The sequence below is a fragment of the Spermophilus citellus genome (genome assembly GCF_964194105.1).
Source record: "Spermophilus citellus genome assembly, chromosome: 5".
Classification (NCBI taxonomy): Eukaryota; Metazoa; Chordata; class Mammalia; order Rodentia; family Sciuridae; genus Spermophilus; species Spermophilus citellus.
The window spans coordinates 131,971,889-131,986,187 of NC_138186.1; the positions used below are offsets into that span (position 1 = coordinate 131,971,889).

Below are 14,299 nucleotides of genomic sequence, written 5' to 3' on the forward strand. Positions count from 1 at the left end.
CCCTGCTAAATTTCTTACAATATCTTTTCACTCTACAGACTATTGAAGCCATTCTTCTCATTAGCTTCTGCCTATTTTCTGTCTTCCTCCAGAAACTTCTTCCTCATCCTCTGTCAGTAAGATGTAGTAGCAAATGCCTTCAGATAAGAGGCAGGTTAATCTTCTGTTGTGTAATTCAGGATAAACCAGTTTCCTTTTTCTCTTTCCTAAACTCATTTTTTAAAATTTTATTTTATTTTATTTTATTTTTAGAGCCTTTGCAAGTGCTTCAGTATCTTCCAGCCTTAATTATATTTGGTGAACTCAAATGTCACCTTCTCAGGGCTTTCTTAACTCCCCTCTGTCTATTGCTGGTCTTATCCCTTCCACTTGTTCGCTATCCTGGGAGCATGCATCAATTAGTTTTCAGAATATAATAGTCTAATGTGTTTATTATGAATCATCCACACAAAAGTTTAGCCCCTTATAGCATAAAACTTATCTCTCTTATTTACTACTGTTTTTCCAGAACTTTAGTGGTACTTGAAATATAGTATGTAGTTTTTTTAAGCATGTGTTTAATAAAGAAATATGTTTATTTGTCAATAAATAAATAAAAATAAAAATGAAATGTTTTATGAAGTCCTCCTCTGTAAGATAAGTAATCCTTCCCCAACCTGGTCTTCACTAAAACCTTCTAAGGCATCCAAGGCCAGCCTCTTCAACTTAGCAAGGCCCTAAGTAACTTTGCAAGACCCAGTCTCAAAATAAAAAATAAAAAGGGCTGTAGTGACACTCCATAATAAAGTGTCCTGAGTTCAATCCCCTGTGCAAACATAATAAAATAAAGTAAAATAAACCTTCTAAGTACTTTATTTATGTAAACGGCACATGTTAATTTGCTTGTTCATTCATTTGATATTGAAATCCTTTCTTGATTTCAAAATAGCTGGAAGTATTTTACAGATTTAAAGGACTTTTTTTTTGCCAGAATAAAGCATAAAGAAAAGCAAGTACAAGTGAAACGAAGAGTACCATAAGCAGAAGAGCAAATGCCTTCCGAAAAGAGGCAGGTTAATCTTCTGTTGTGTAATCCAGGATAAACCAGTTTCCTTTTTACAAGTTGTAAGATTCCCACAATGGTGAGAATCGTTAACCATGCCTAGAACATAACACTAAGCAGCCCACACAAATCCTCCACGTACTTGTGCCCACACCAGCTCAGCCAACTCTCCAGGAGCAGACTCTTATTCTCTAGTACCTCCATCACCAAGGTGAGTTCACCCAGGCCTGCTGGCTCAAGAGACCAAAGAACATATTGGGGAGGATTCTATATAGAAACAGAGAATCATCAAGGCTTGAGTAATGGGTCCAAGCCCCACAGGTCAGTGTCAGAGGGCAAGAAGTGTGTTATTTTCACTTTGGAGAAACAGCATATATGCGACAGATGACATTTTATGAATCCAGTGAGCAGCAAGAGATGAGCACGGAAGCCTGGTTAGCAAATCAGACTAGCTTATTTGGAGTGGTGAACCACCCTCTGGTCTGTAGGCTCCACCTTAAAATTGTGCCCCAAATATGGCAATACTTCGCATCTCTGCCTCCATTACCCTAGAGCAAGTAGCTAGATTTCCTCTCCTAGATCACTCTCCTAACCTTCTCACTAGCTTTACAAGCTTCCTGTCTTGGCCCCTATCGAATTCTCCACTTAGTAAGTAGAAGGATGCATTTACAATATAAATTGGATCATGTCACTTCTTCTACCTTAAATCTCTTTAATAACTTCCTCATATGCTTGGAATGAAATCAACTTACCTGACCATGACTTGAAACCTGACCATGACTTGAAAGACAGTCTCAAGGCTAGCCACAGGATACATATCCAGCCTCATTTCCTACCACCATCTCTCCAGTTCATAGTGTCCCTCTTTTTCTTTCTCAAATACATTAAAATACTCCCACCTCAGCCTCTTATGGTTTCTGTATAGGAGAAATGAGCACTCTGAGAAAAGCAGAAGCAGAATATGTCTCTGAAAAGAGAATAGGGCTTCTCTTTCTCTCACTCCCTCTGATTTCATATGTGTTTGTAACACACACAAAAGGAACCTAAGGATACTGATAGGGGAAAGGAGAGCAAAGATGAAGCAGTACATCAGGAATAGAGAAAGGAAGAAAAAGAAAAGATAGGCCTTGGTCATGACTTCGTATTCATATTAATTTGGTATTTCTGTCATAACAAAGTACCACTTACTGAGCTGCGTAAAACAACACAATTTTATCATCTCATAGGCCTGTAAGTCGGAATGCCTCTAGACTTAGGTAGTTCTCTGGGACCTACCAAGTTCAAATCAAAGTGTTGTCAAGACTTCATTTGCTTCTGAAGCTCCGGAGATGAATCTGTAGATATTCGCTTAGGTTGTTGGCAGAATACAGCTCCACGCAATTGTTGGACGCGGGTACCTGTTTCATGGCTAGCTGTTGGCCAGGGGTTGTTCTTAGCTTCTGGAGGCTGCCCCCATTCTTTGGCTCACGGCAACATTGGATCACATTTTATTCATGATTCAGATGTCTCTGACTTCTCCTTCGGCCGTCTCTCTCTGAGTGATACTTCTGTGGCTTTCACAGACTCCTACGATGAAAGTGGACCAATCTAGATAATTAAAGGTAATTCTCTGTTTTAGGGTCAGCTGATATGTAACCTTAACCACTTTTAGAAAGCTCCTTTCAGGATAGTATCCAGATTAGTGTTTGGTTTAATAATGAGATGTGGGGAGCCATTCTGACACGTGATTGGGTGACTCCCGTTAAGGGCCTGAGGCACTCTGGCTGTGTCGGAGTTATCCCGACCCTTTCCTGATGAGAGAGCCCATCCGTGTGGGGGTGTGCGTAACCACTGACCCTGGAGACCCAATCACTGACCCTGACCTTGGAGTACAGCCCCCCCTCAACCTTCATTGGATGGAATTCTCCCCTGAATCTCTTGTCCCCCCAAATAAAAGGCTGATCCCCGGCGTGTTCGCTCTCTCTCTCTCCTGCTAGCCCAGAGTAATCCTCGCTGCCCTGCTGAGCGGCTGGAGGCAGGGAAACAGGGAGACCGAGCCGTCTCGGACCTAGCATTAAAATAAGGTACTGTCTGTGTGTTTTATTTTGATCTCTTCTAACTAACTGAATGCCAGAACCTCATTAATGAAACCACTGCGCAGGCCGCGTGGTAGAATTGGCGCCCAACGTGGGGCATTCTGAATTAGTTAGATTGAGTGGGAGCGCGTGCTAAAAAGATTAAGGGAAAGAAATAAAGAAAAAGGAAGATAAGGAAAAGAAATAAAGAGAAAATAAAGGAAAGTAAGGAATAAAGAATAAAGAAAAGAAAGAGGTGACATTTGGGTCACAAAAGTAATAAAGAGGATAAGGAAAATAAGAAATAAGATAAGAGAAAGAAAAAAGTGACATTTGAGTCACAAAAGTACCGGGAAATATTGAAGGAAAGAGACGTTAATTTACTTAAAATGGGAAATTCTACTTCTTCGGATAAGGAAATGTATCTAACTATTTTAGACAGTATAATTAATCAGAAAGGAAAACAGATAAAGAAGACTCAATTATTGCAATTCTTAAAGATTGTAAGTGAATATTATCCTTGGTTTTGTGACCAAGAGTCTCCAAATTTACTTACTTGGGAGAAATTAAGAAGGAAAAAAGTTGGTCTTTTTAAAAATACAGGCCAGAGTTCCCGACCCCCTGAAGACCTTATAAAAGCCATTCAAGGAGCTGTTAAGTCTATTCAAATGGAAAATCAGCCTGAGGCTAAGTTAATTACCTTTCCCTTGAGAACAAAAGCACTAGGGACCAAGGTTAGAAATGTGAACTTAGACTCGCAGCCCCATGCGGAGGATTCAAACGGCGCGGATCAGCCCGCTTTCTCGCTGCCGCCGGCATTTCCTCCTGGCGGGAGCCCGGGAATTCCAAGAACGGTCGCACAGTGTGACGTCATCGCCCCGGCCATGGGGGCCGCCATCTTTAGATTTACCGGAGCAAAACAAACAGTTTCCATGCCGACCATGGGGGCCGCCATCTTTAATTTTACCGGAGCGGAACCACAGTTTCCGTACAAACCCCTAATGATTTTCAAGGCTTTTAAGAGAGATAATTTAGCCTATGGGATCATTACAGCCAGGACTTCCCTCCCCCACAGCCATTCCTTTAGATTATAGCTTGATGGTAATAGATTTAAAAGACTGTTTTTTCTCTATAAGGTTACATCCTGAAGATTGTGAAAAATTTGCTTTCACTGTCCCAGCAGTTAATTTTAAGGAACCTGTTAAAAGATACTGCTGGAAAGTCCTTCCTCAGGGAATGCGTAATAGCCCTACACTGTGTCAAAAATATGTTGATCAGGCAATAGATCCCATTAGAAATAGCTTCCCTGATGCATACATTATTCATTTTATGGATGATATATTATTGGCCCATGCTAATTCAGAAGTACTTTCAGAAATTTTTACTCAGTTAGAGACCTCACTTACAACTATGGGTTTAAGTATAGCTCCTCAAAAAATTCAAAAGGTATCTCCTTTTCAATATCTAGGTCAGATAATTCAAGGGAGTACAATCCGTCCTCAAAATCTTCAGATAAGAGTCAAGGAGTTACGTACCCTTAATGATTTTCAAAAACTATTAGGAGATATTAACTGGCTAAGACCATCCTTAAAGTTAACTACTTCTGAGTTAAGTCCTTTATTTCAGATATTACAAGGAAATCCTTCTCCAACCTCTCCACGTCAACTAACTTTGGAGGCCAAAACAGCCTTAAAGAAAGTGGAAATTGCAATTAAAAATGCACAGCTTACTAGAATAGATCCTAAAGAAATACTGTATTTATTAATATTTCCAACTGAGCATACCCCAACAGGAGCCATATGACAAAGATTAGGAGTTATTGAATGGATCTACTTATCTCATTCCCCTCAAAAAACATTAATTCTTTTTCATGATTCTACAGCTCAATTAGTGATTAAGGGTAAAACTAGGATTTTACAATTGATTGGATCTGAGCCTGATATCATAATTGTTCCATTTTCTGTTCAACAGACTAATTGGCTTTTTCAAACTTCTACTTCATGGCAGATAGCTTTTGCAGATTTCCCTGGCCAGATAGATAGCCATTATCCTCGTGATAAGATTGTACAATTTGCATCATTAACATCACTTATTTTTCCAAAGATTGTACGTTCCCATCCAATAGAGGGAGCTTTATCGGTGTTCACAGATGGTTCCAGCTCTGGTAAGGCAGGTTTCTTCAGCCGTGTTCACACAGAGGTAATACAAACTTCTTATACTTCAGCTCAAAGGGCAGAGCTCCAAGCTCTGATTTTTGCCTTAAATTATTTTTCAAATGAGCCTATTAATATCTATTCTGACAGCTTATATGCAGTCGGAGTTACCAAAAATATTGAAACCTCAGTTATTGGGTTTACTTCATCACAGGAGTTATTTGAATTATTTCATAATTTACAAAAGACAGTGCTAATGAGGAAGTACCCATGTTTTATTGGACATATCCGAGCACATTCTAGCCTCCCTGGACCTTTGGTTGCAGGTAATGATAATATTGATAAATTAGTAGCTTTTTGTCAACAGATGTCTTCATATGACTGTGCCCTAGCTTCCCATTCCTTGCATCATCAAAATGCTTCTAGCTTACGTAAAAAATTTAATATTACCAGAGAACAGGCTCGTCAGATTGTAAGCCAATGCCCTAAGTGTGTTATTTACACTCCATCTCTGCCATCAGGGGTAAATCCCCGTGGTTTAAAACCAAATCAAATATGGCAAATGGATGTAACTCATATTCCTCAATTTGGTAAGCAATGTTATGTGCATGTCATAGTGGACACTTATTCTAGATTTATTTTTGCCACAGCACGTACTAAGGAAAATACTCAACATGTAATTTCTCATTGCTTAGCAGCTTTTTCCGTTTTAGGGTGTCCTATGCAGATTAAAACAGATAATGCTCCAGCTTATGTAAGCTCTGCTTTTCAACAATTTTGCCAAGAGTTTCAAATTAATCATAAAACAGGAATTCCTTATAACCCCCAAGGTCAAGCCATTGTAGAACGAGCTCATTTATCTATTAAACTTCAATTACAAAAATTAAAAAGGGGGAATAAGATAATGACTCCCCAAAATAGCCTTAATCATGCCTTATTTGTTTTAAATTTTTTAAACTGTGACACAGAAGGTCACACTGCTGCTGAGAGGCAAATGTCTCCCTCGGTGACAGGCCCATTAGGCAGAGTTCTGTGGAAAGATTTACAGACTGGTCAGTGGAAGGGCCCAGATCCGGTAATATCATGGGGCCGAGGGCATGCTTGTATTTTTCCAGAAGGTGCTTTTCGTCCTATCTGGGTGCCTGAACGTGCTATCAGACATGGAGGAGATAGAACCCAGACTCAAGCGACTGAGGATAGACACGGAGGAGCCACAACCCAGAAGGAGGAGATATCAGAAAAGGATGAAGAAAGACCAAATTGAACCAGCCGAGAAGCTGATTTCGTGGAAAGATAGAAGAAATTGACAACCCAGGCTTCCCAAATACTTCGACGCCTAGGAAAGAACAGAACACCAGTCTTGATGGTAGCGACAGTAATTGCCCTACTGGGCTGTCAGGTAAAAGGGAATCAAATAGACACTTATTGGACATATTTCCCAGATCCACCCCTGGTACACCCAGCTGTGTGGACTGGAGAATCTATTCCAGCATTTACTAATGACTCATTCATGATGGGAGGATTTACAGATACTCATATTACTCCCAATCATGTGACTAGATTTAATTATTCTGGCTACAGTGCCCAATTACCTTTATGTTGGTCACATGATAAACATGCTGGCTGTCTGAAAGTATCATTTGAAGAAAAGACAGCGATTGGTAAACCTAGACTGACAAATAATTCTATTTATGGAGACTTAAAACCTAATACTAGATCAATAATTAAGATGGGACTTTCCCATAACAAGCCAGTCATTTCTGCAAAACCTCCACCAGTACCCCACTGTCCAAATAGTTCTATAATTGAAATTGGCACCTTTCCTAAATGGGTGGATTGTGTAAATACCTTTCCTGTACAACATAAGGTGTCTAAAGCTAGTGGGTATATTTTAGACTGGTCTCCAAAAATTGATAAGAGACAATTACGAAGAAATTCTGCTATGACACCTGCAGGATTTGTTAGTAATATTTTGACTTATAGTGAAGGAGGCATTCAAAGAGATATTTGGCGTTTAATTGCTGCCTCAGAGTATTTACATTTTTCAGACAAACCTTTACCAAAATTTGTCGGCAAGAACTGTAAAGAGGGATCTTGCTATGGCCTAAGAGCCTATATCCAATCTCCTTATGTTTTAATTATTGGAAATGTAAAAGTTAGATGGATAGATGATAGATATTTTGTTACTTGTAATAAGTGCAACCTAACCAATTGTATTTCTAGGTATAATGGAGGAAAAGGAGTACTGATACTTCATCAGCCCTCTTTTGTTTTATTACCTGCTAATATTTCAGAGCCATGGTATGCTGATACTGGTTTACAAGTTTTACAGCAAATTCATGCCCAGCTAACAAGACCTAAACGTGCTATTGGAGTCATAATTGTTGGTGTCTTAGCACTGGTCTCATTTATTGCCTCAACCGTCTCTGCATCTCTGACATTGTCTCAGAATATTCAGCATGCAAAATTTCTTAATAATTTAACTCAAAATACTTCCAAGGCTCTGCGTAATCAAGTAAATATTGATGAAAGGATTGAGACTAAGTTAAACGCCTTAGAGGCAACTGTTATTAACATTGGTAATGAACTTTCAGCCTTAAAATTTAAGGAAAGGCTTAAATGCCATGCTAATTATAAGTATGTATGTGTTACAGCTGCCAAGTACAATGCTTCTCTCTGGGATTGGGAGAAGGTTAAAAACCATTTATTAGGCATTTGGCAAAATAGTAATAATAGCTTGGATATTCTGGAACTTCATCACCATATCCAAGACATTCAAAATAATAGAGCTGATTTTTCAGATCCTTCTTCTTTGGCTAACCAAATATTGAAGGAGTTAAATGGATTCAACCCTGGAAATATTCTTAAGCACTCCGCTTGGTACCTTATTGGATTATTCTCTTTGCTGTTAATTCTCTTTTGTATTGTAACTATAGGATGGCGAGTCTTCCAATCAAGAATCCGGGGACTCCAGAGAGTGAACCGCCGCCTCATTGTTAAGAATAAAAAGGGGGAATATGTGGGGAGCCATTCTGACACGTGATTGGGTGACTCCCGTTAAGGGCCTGAGGCACTCTGGCTGTGTCGGAGTTATCCCGACCCTTTCCTGATGAGAGAGCCCATCCGTGTGGGGGTGTGCGTAAACACTGACCCTGGAGACCCAATCACTGACCCTGACCTTGGAGTACAGCCCCCCCTCAACCTTCATTGGATGGAATTCTCCCCTGAATCTCTTGTCCCCCCAAATAAAAGGCTGATCCCCGGCGTGTTCGCTCTCTCTCTCTCCTGCTAGCCCAGAGTAATCCTCGCTGCCCTGCTGAGCGGCTGGAGGCAAAGAAACAGGGAGACCGAGCCGTCTCGGACCTAGCATTAAAATAAGGTACTGTCTGTGTGTTTTATTTTGATCTCTTCTAACTAACTGAATGCCAGAACCTCATTAATGAAACCACTGCGCAGGCCGCGTGGTAGAATGAGAGATTAGGAAACTTGGGCAGACATCTTCAGAAATCTGCCTACTATGACATCAAATACCAGCTGAGTGTTTTTCGTACATTAGGAAGTTTAATTTTCCTAAAACTAATATAACCAGGCAATAGGTCCTGTTATCATAAAAACAATAGGAGCAAAAGAAAAAAGAAAAAAATTAATATTTTTTTATTTTCAAACCAAATGAGTATACCTATCAGACTATTTTAATATACCTGTAACTGAATTTTACTGTGTAAAGTTTATACACACACACACACACACACACACACTAAACTCCATGGAATACGTCTATTGCATATGCAAGGGACAAGTATAACAGAGGTTACTTTGGATCTCCTGTTATCTAAAATCTCAACTTGCCTTCCCTCTATGCTCATTTGAATAGTGTGGCCAAAAATTCTAATGCTGAATCAGTGATCATGGCATTGCCATGGCAACCCAGCGGGAGGCCTCCAGCAGGAAGCCACCTTCACTTAACTGCAGCATAAACAATTCACCTGATTATGGGCTATTAAGAGGCAACACACAAGAGCATGTGAATAGAAAAAGAAAAGAAGGGTTTTGGTAATGTACTTTGAAATACATTCTGGTAATCTCTAATAAGCCAAGATGAAAAAAGAAGATGCTGAGAAAAATGGCGAAGAATCCTTCCCATAGATTTTGCAAAAATTGGACAGGTTCACAGCTAAGCTGACTTTGTGGAAGTGCTTCTGTGAGATTTCAGGATAGTTTTTTCACCGAATTTTGCAATATTTCTCTCTCCTTTTCCCTCATTTCACACACACACACATCTACACATACATAATCCTTTTCTCACCACATTAAAAAAACACAAAAGTGAGAAAGTTTATGTTATTTTAAGCTGGGGAAGAAGAATACACACACACACACACACACACACACACACACACACACACACACAATATTTCTGATATTGGGTTCCTGATACAGGAACAAAGCCCAGGAAGAGAATGACTTTTACAAAACAAAACTCACAAATATTTCTTTAAGCCCATAAATTTATAACACTGTCCTGAGAGATGCCCTGATAAATGTCACCTCTGACTTGAGACTTTCTAGGCAGACCCCTCAAGGAATATCTACCCTTGCCTAAGCTGTCAACTAATGCAGACATTTCTGCCTAGAAGAAATGTGTTAAGTCACATTAAAGTTAATGAGTTTTATCTAGCATAGTTTCTTGCTACCAAAATGTTTATAGCTTACCACCTTCCTTTTTAAAAAGGAGGGAGAACTCTTTCTTCAGGCACACACTTCCCACATATCTCCTAGGCTGCCTTTTCTTAAATTCTTCTCCCAAGGGTAACTGTGCAGCCCCCAACTCAACTTTATCCCACCCAACCCTCTACTAATCACCCTGTGTTCATACACCTGTGCACAGCTTTCCTGAGGATGAATTTCAATGATCTATACATGACCCCATCATTAAAGTTTTAATACAAAGGATACTTTGTTCTCTGACAATGACACCATTTTACCAGGAACTCATCAGTAAAATTATTATTCAACAAGGTCAACACTTTGATCTGATAGAGCCTTACAGAAAGGACAGAATATTAAGCAAAGACAATAAAGCCTTTCAATATGAGCCTTTGATATGACCCAGCAAAGCACTCTGTGGTGATCAATCTACAAAGTAACCAAATGCAGCCATTTAAAGAGCTGTTAGCATTCATGAGTAGTTGCATCAGGGAGACCTATGTTTCATTTTGAAAATGGAATTATATTTTATGGAGAACGTTTAACTGCAGTTATGACTTAGCCTGTAAAGTCTGCAAGATAAGCAATAAATCATATCTCTCAAAGAGTAAAGGAAGGTAAAGAATGTCCTGAAGAAATTCTGAAGATGTTACAGATGGACACCATCTTCGCAGCTTTAGGGTCAGACACAATTTTCTTCTAGTTGCAGTACTGGACAATTTAGAAACTGGTTACCTTGGAAAAGTCGTTTAACTTCTCTGGCCATGGTTCCCACCAGTGTGATATACAGGTGATTACAAAAACATAGACTAGATTAGTCAAATTGAGATACTTTGAACAGTGAAACAGGGGGCATTATTAATAACTACACCCAGACAACAGGAGTAACCCAAGACCACTGGGGCAGGCCAAATACATATGATTTTCCTGTCAAGATAATGAAAAATCAATGCCTCCACAACAGCACTAAATGCTGACACAGATGGGGAGCAACAGGAATTTGTATTTGTTGCTGAAGGGGATGCTAAAAGGGTATGACTACTTCAAAAGGCCGTTTGGGAGTTTCTTTAAAAATCAAACACATGCAGGGTTGCAGCCAGAACACAAGTGTTTTGGAAACCATCACTAAATCAAAGCCAAAATGGAAAAGGAAAAAAATTGTATTGACATTGTTGTCTTTTTTTTTTTATAAACAGCCATGCATTTATTACTGTTGTAATTCACAAAGCACTTTATAGAAATAATTTCTATAAAAGAAAAGAACAAAATAAAATTAAAATAGTGTTAACATCTTATTTCTTTTAGTAATTTTATCAGCTACTCAAGTGTACAAAAATTATATAGAATTTTATAAAAGTATGTCATTGGGCATGTCTAATCAGGCAAGTCCACCACTACTGGCCATCTGATCTACAAATGTGGTGGGATCAACAACAACAACAACAACAAAAAAAAACCATTGACAAAATTGAACAGGAGTCTGCTAAGGTGGTAAAGGGCACCTCAGTATGCCTAAGTCTTGCATAAACTGAAAGCTGAACATGAGCATGGTATCACCGTTGACATATCCCTGTGGGAATTTGAGACCAGTAAGTATTAGGTGACTAGAACTCATGCCCACAGCCATGGAGATTTCACCAGAAACCTGATTACAGACACATCTCAGGCCAATTTCGCTGCCCTGATGGTCACTGCTGGTGTTGGTAAATTTGAAGCTGGTATCCCCAAGAATGGGCAGATCCCTGAACATGCCTTTCTGACTTACACACTGAGTGTGAAAAAACTTATTGTTGGTGTTAATAAAATGAATTCCACTGAGTGACTTTAGAGTCAAAAGAAATATGAAGAAATGGTTAAGGAAGTCAGCATCCACGTTTAGAAAACTGGCTACAATTCTGACACAGTGCAGTTTGTGCCAATTTCTGGTTGGAATGGTGACAGTATGCTGGAGCCAAGGCTAATATGCCTTGGTTCAAGGGATGGAAAGTCACCCATAAAGTGGGCAGTGCCAGGGGAATCATGGTGCTTGAAGCTTTGGATTCATCCTACCATCAATCTATCCAACTGACAAGCCTTTGCATATGTCCTTCCAGGATGTCTACAAAATTAATGATATTACTAATGTGCCTGTGGGCCTAGTGGAACCTTTGCTCCACTCCATGTCACAACTGAAGTCAAGTCAGTTGAAAGGCACCATGAGGCTTTGTGTGAAGCTCTTCCTGGGGTCAATGTGGGCTTTAATGTCAAGAACGTGTCTATCAAATATGCTGATCATGGCAATGTTGCTGGTGACATCAAAAATGACTCACAGATGGAAGCAGCTAGTTTCATTGCTCAGTGATTATCCTGAACCTGCCAAGCCACCAAGGCCCTTGTCCTGGATTGTCACACAGCTCACAATGCTTGCAAGTTGCAGAGCTGAAAGAAAAAATTGATCATCATTCTGGTCAGAAGCTGGAAGATGGTTCTAAATTCTTGAATTCATGTGAAACTGACATTGTTGATTTGATTCCAGGCAGGTTATGACAGTCCAGAAAGCTCAGAAAGCTAAAGAAATATTACCCCCAATGCCTGCCACCCCAGACTTAATCCATTATGAAAGAACAATCTCAAAACTTGTTGTCCCAATTGGCCATTCAGGTTTAATAGTAAAAGACTGGTTATGATAACAATGCATCATGAAAACTTCAGAGGAAAGGAGAATGTTTTATGGACCACTGGGGCATTTTTGGTGTGTGTGTGTATGTGGCAGTTTTCAGTTTTTTTTAATCAGTACTTTTTTAATGGAAACAACTTGACTGAAAATCTGTCACAGAATTTTGAGAGCCATTAAAACTAAAGTTTAGAGAAAAAAAAAAAGCTAAACCTACTCTTACCATACTATCCAGCATTGTGCCACTTGTTATTTACTCAAAAGTGGTGGAAACTTATGTCCATACAAAAATCTGCACATGAGAGTTTGTGACAGCTTTATTTAAAATGGGCTAAACTTGGAAGCAACTAAGATGTTCTCTGGAACTGATAAACTCTTATATCCAGGCAATGGAATATTATTCAACATTTAAAGAAATGAGATATCAAGCAATGAAAATACATGAGGCCAATTTAAATGCACACTATTAAGTGGGAAAGAAAACATTCTGAAGAGGCTACATACTGTAGGAGTTCAAATATAGAAATTTCTGGAAAATGCAAAACTATGAAGACAATAAAAAGATTGGTAGCTGCCAGGAATTAAGGATGAAGGTAAGATGGATACATGGAGTACATTTTTTTTAGTGCTGTGAAACTACTCTGTACCACATAATAATGATGGTTACAATCATATATTTGTCTAAATCCACAAAGCACCAGGAGTGAACCCTAATGTAACCCATGGACTGGTATAATGTTGTGTCCATGTAGCTCCATCAGTTGAAACAGGTTTGTGGATAAGAAGGAAGTTGTGTATGGGGGCAGGCAGTGGTACATGGGGATCCTCTATCCCAAATTTTGCTGTTAATCTGAAACTTCTCTTACAATTAAGACTGCTATATACCCAGAGGACTTAAAATCAGCATACTTTAATGACGCAGTCATATCAATGTTTATAGTAGCTCAATTCACAATAGCAAAGCTATGGAACCAACCAAGATTCCCTTCAACAGATGAATGGATAAAGATAATATGAAATAAATACACAATGAAATATTACTCAGCCATGAAGAAGAATGAAATTATGGTATTTGCCAGTAAATGAGTAGAACTGGAGACTGTTAGGCTAAGTGAAATAAGCCAGTCCCAAAAAGCCAAAGGCCAAATGTTCTCTCTGACATGTGAATGCTAACCCACAATAAGTGGGGGAAGGGATAGAAGTTCATTGGATTAGACAAAGGGGGATAATGGAAAGGGAGAGGGAATCAGAATAGAAAAGACAGTAGAATGAATTGGACATAACCCTTCTATGTTCATATATATATATATATATATATATATATATATATATATATATACATATATACAGTGAAACTCCACATGGTATACAACCAAAAGAATGGGATCCTAACTAGAATAAATTATATTCCATGTATGTATAATATGTCAAAATACACTTTATTGTCATGTATATCTAAAAAGAACAAGTTTTTTTTAAGAGAGAGGGAGAGAGAGAGAGAGAGAGAGAGAGAGAGAGAGAATTTTTTAACATTTATTTTTTAGTTTTCAGTGGACACAACATCTTTATTTTATTTTTATGTGGTGCTGAGGATCGAACCCAGTGCCTCACGTATGCCAGGCGAGCGTGTTACTGCTTGAGCCACATCCCCAGCCCCCAAAAAGAACAAGTTTGAAATTGTCAAAAATAA

The 14,299-nt window shown here is 39.0% G+C and overlaps 1 pseudogene across 1 annotated transcript; it reads left to right on the forward strand.

The window, feature by feature from the left end:
• The first annotated feature begins 1,426 nt into the window (after positions 1-1,426).
• Positions 1,427-12,482, forward strand: LOC308649485 (elongation factor 1-alpha 1-like; annotated as a pseudogene). Its single transcript has 2 exons — positions 1,427-1,476; positions 11,580-12,482. The product of its transcript is annotated as an elongation factor 1-alpha 1-like (transcript).
• Positions 12,483-14,299: the final 1,817 nt, after the last annotated feature.